Source organism: Gadus morhua, unplaced genomic scaffold, assembly GCF_902167405.1.
Source record: "Gadus morhua unplaced genomic scaffold, gadMor3.0, whole genome shotgun sequence".
NCBI lineage: Eukaryota > Metazoa > Chordata > Actinopteri > Gadiformes > Gadidae > Gadus > Gadus morhua.
The window spans coordinates 1-3,512 of record NW_021964141.1 but is presented as its reverse complement, the minus strand read 5'-3'; the positions used below and the strand labels follow the sequence as shown (position 1 = coordinate 3,512).

Genomic DNA, 3,512 nt, shown 5'->3' with positions numbered 1-3,512 from the left:
AGGTGGGGTTGAATCTTGAGTAGTGGCTTAAGAAAAATGTTCTGTACACGATACTACAAAATACATTAAAATGTACCAATATTTGATAAAAATCTCTACATTGGAATCAACTAATCAAAACCTCTGTTTTAGGGTCTGGACTATGAGATGACCAAGACCTTCACCCTGCTTGTGACCGTTGAAAACGAGATTCCCTTTGCCATCCGCCTTCCGACAGCCACTGCCACGGTGGTGGTTTCTGTAGAAGATCTGAATGAGGCTCCTGTGTTTAGTCCAACCATTCAGGTTGTGAAGAGGAAGGAAGATCTCGCAGTTGCCAGTGAAATTGTGCAGTACACCGCAACCGACCCTGACACTGAACGCAGTCAGAATGTCTCGTAAGTTAAAATCGTTTGTTTAATTAACGATTACTTTCCATTTCTCAAACAACCACTTTTATTTATTTTTATTGGATCATGAAGCATTTGCATGTCACTTTCCACTTTGTATATCCAGGTACAAGATCATGAAAGCATTTGCATGTCACTTTCCACTTTGTATATCCAGGTACAAGATCATGAAAGACCCAGCGCGGTGGCTCAGTGTGAACCCGGACACGGGTTTGATTAGAGTGAAGAACGGCATGGACAGAGAGAGCCTATACGTTCAAGACGGCAAATACACTGCCCTGATAATGGCATATGACGATGGTATGTAGGAATTATAAAGAATCATTATGTTTAAGAAATATTGGTGCAAAGTACAATTATAATTTTCGGGGTAATGATGCATTTGATTTCTTTTCATTTGAAGAGGTTTCCCCAGCCACTGGTACAGGAACCCTGGAAATTATACTAGAAGATGTTAACGACAACATCCCTTCAATCAATGAGCGCAACATTACGGTGTGTGTGTGTGTGTGTGTGTGTGTGTGTGTGTGTGTGTGTGTGTGTATGTGTGTGTGTGTGTGTGTGTGTGTGTGTGCGTGCGTGCGTCATTAAGCACATGCTTTTCTCTACCTTCTTCAGGTTTGCAATTACGGAATCTGCCCCTCAGCTACTCTCTGTGACGGACGCCGATGGGCCAGACTTTGCTGCACCCTACACGGTATCACTAACGGGCAGGTCCAAGAATAACTGGACTGCTACGATGGATGACACAAGTGATTAATGGATACGTGAAGTAGCTGTTATTGTAAATCGATTGACATTTGAACATCATCCATTATATTTATGGGACAGACCCTGTTCACAGCTTAAAAATCATTAAATGATGGTGTCTGGATTTATCTTTCTCATCCTTCCCTCTTCTTAATCTAGGAACAGGGATAATCCTGACATTAATCAGGGCCCTTCCCCATGGGAGACTACAATGTAGTCCTGAGAGTGGCAGACAACCATGGTCTAGAGCAAGACAACATTGTCATGGCCACAGTTTGCGACTGTACAGGAAATGAAGTGACCTGCAAAGTTGGGATCCGTGAGGGAGGCATTGGTCTGCCGGGCCTCCTAGTAAGATCAGGAGCTGTTCTGCTGCTGCTATGTAAGTTTGCTATGTACGTTTATTTTCTAAAATAAGACAGTCACAAAACGTTCCTTCAACTCGTGATTTCAATTGGCTATTCTTTTACTCTTTATTTTGTGTAAAGAAGACAACATTTGAAGGGTTATTCCGGTGTAAAATGGATTTGGGATATATTTTGTATGATAACGAGTTGAAACGTTCGTTTTGGAGCAACAAAATAGAATACCGCATATAGACGCTTTCTTCAGAGGGCTGTTTTTAGCCGATTCCTTCAAAACACTACAAACTTGGAAGGATGGGGGAACTGGTTATGGTAAAAAACAAATCCCTATTTTAAACCACTTAAACTCTTCTTTGGTAGTTAAAATAAGGGTCTTAACATATAAAACAAGGCATTGAGAACTTTGAGAAATGGCGTTGACGGGTGATCTACTGATGGTGGAAAATGTCCTTTTTAATAAACAATCCGTACACAACGCCACCCAATGCTTTGTTTGTATGTTAAGACCCTTATTTTACTACCAAAGAAGTGTCGGGTTACTTTTAGCCTTTTAAGAGGTTTAGAATAGCGATATACTTTTTACGATAACCAGTGCCCCCATCCTTCCAAAGTTTGTGGTGTTTTGATGGGATCGGCTAAAAAGCGCCAACTGAAGATATGCGTTTAACTCGTTATCATACAAAACATATCCCAAATCCATTTTACACCGGAATTACCCTTTAAAACAGCCAAAAGCTAAATACGCTTTGCCTATTATGGCATGATTGTTTTGTGGTCTATTTGGACTCCAATCATATCAATAAACATGAAGTCATCGGGGTACTTCAGTTTGGTCAGCTGAATCACCATGAGCCAGCCCCTCATGGCAATTTCCTTTTCAAGCTCTGGCACCAACATTGGTTAAATGTTATGAATTTTTACAATGATTTAATACTGTGGACAGGCTACAGTTATATTAATGTATAGCTAAACATGTCGAGACACATCCTTTGCTGAATGAGGGACACTGGGATGCTATTAATGATTGAAAAGTAAATTCAGCAACTTGCCCATCTGATCTAATAAGACGACTGTTTTATCTCTGCAGTGCTGCATTGCTGCTGCTAATATTCATTAGACGCAGAGGTGGAGATCAAAAATGAGCCTTTACCACCAAATGAGGACATCAGGGATAACGTTTCCTGCAACGATGAAGAAGGGGGAGGAGAGGACCACCAGGCACGGCCCCGATATTGGCTCAATTGATCAAGAAATCTGTTTAAAAGTGATGATGTAATTGTTGTTTAGGAGGGCTGTTTTTACTTCTGTTGCACTTCTGTTGCGTCATTTGCTCATTACCTTCTGTGGTTTGACTTATATTTTGTTCTTTAAGGTTAATTATGATCCGAGTGTGCTCCATCGTGGTCCGGACGACCGCCCGGAGGTCTTCCGGAGTGACGTCATGCCATGCTTCATGCCTAAAGCCGAGTATCGACCTCATCCTGCCAATCCTGAAGACATTGGCAAATTTATTGATGATGTGAGTCAATCGTGATATTAAGTGTCATTTAATTTCATGATGATTCTTCAAAATTATTGCTTTATTAAAAAGCATCAAAGCAAGTTACTTAAAGCATCGGTTGGTGTCATTTACTTGAGTTTCACAGAAAATGTTTACACCCTAATCCGGCCTTTCCTATGCTTCTAGCTAACTTGTCATATCAAGCTTATAGCTGGTCATGGTGAATGGGAAAAAAAGTTTCACTCCACCGTATGCTACTGTTCTATTTGTCAAGCAAATGGTGATCTCTCTGTTTGAATGTAATAATGCAATGGACCCACTATATTGTACGCCCTCTTCAGAACCTGACGGCAGCAGACCGCGACCCGCTGGCATCCCCCTCACACTGTTGATCTATCCTGTGTTTTCTTTTCAATTCTTATTTGCTGGTACTGATTTATATTTGTAAGTTGATGAAAATGTTATTTTTTTCTCTTAAGTTGGCTTTAACATTTTATATTGAAGCTT

General features: G+C 40.7%; 1 pseudogene; it reads left to right on the top strand.

The window, feature by feature from the left end:
• Nucleotides 1-132: 132 nt before the first annotated feature.
• On the top strand, nt 133-3,491 carry LOC115539065 (EP-cadherin-like; annotated as a pseudogene).
• Nucleotides 3,492-3,512: the final 21 nt, after the last annotated feature.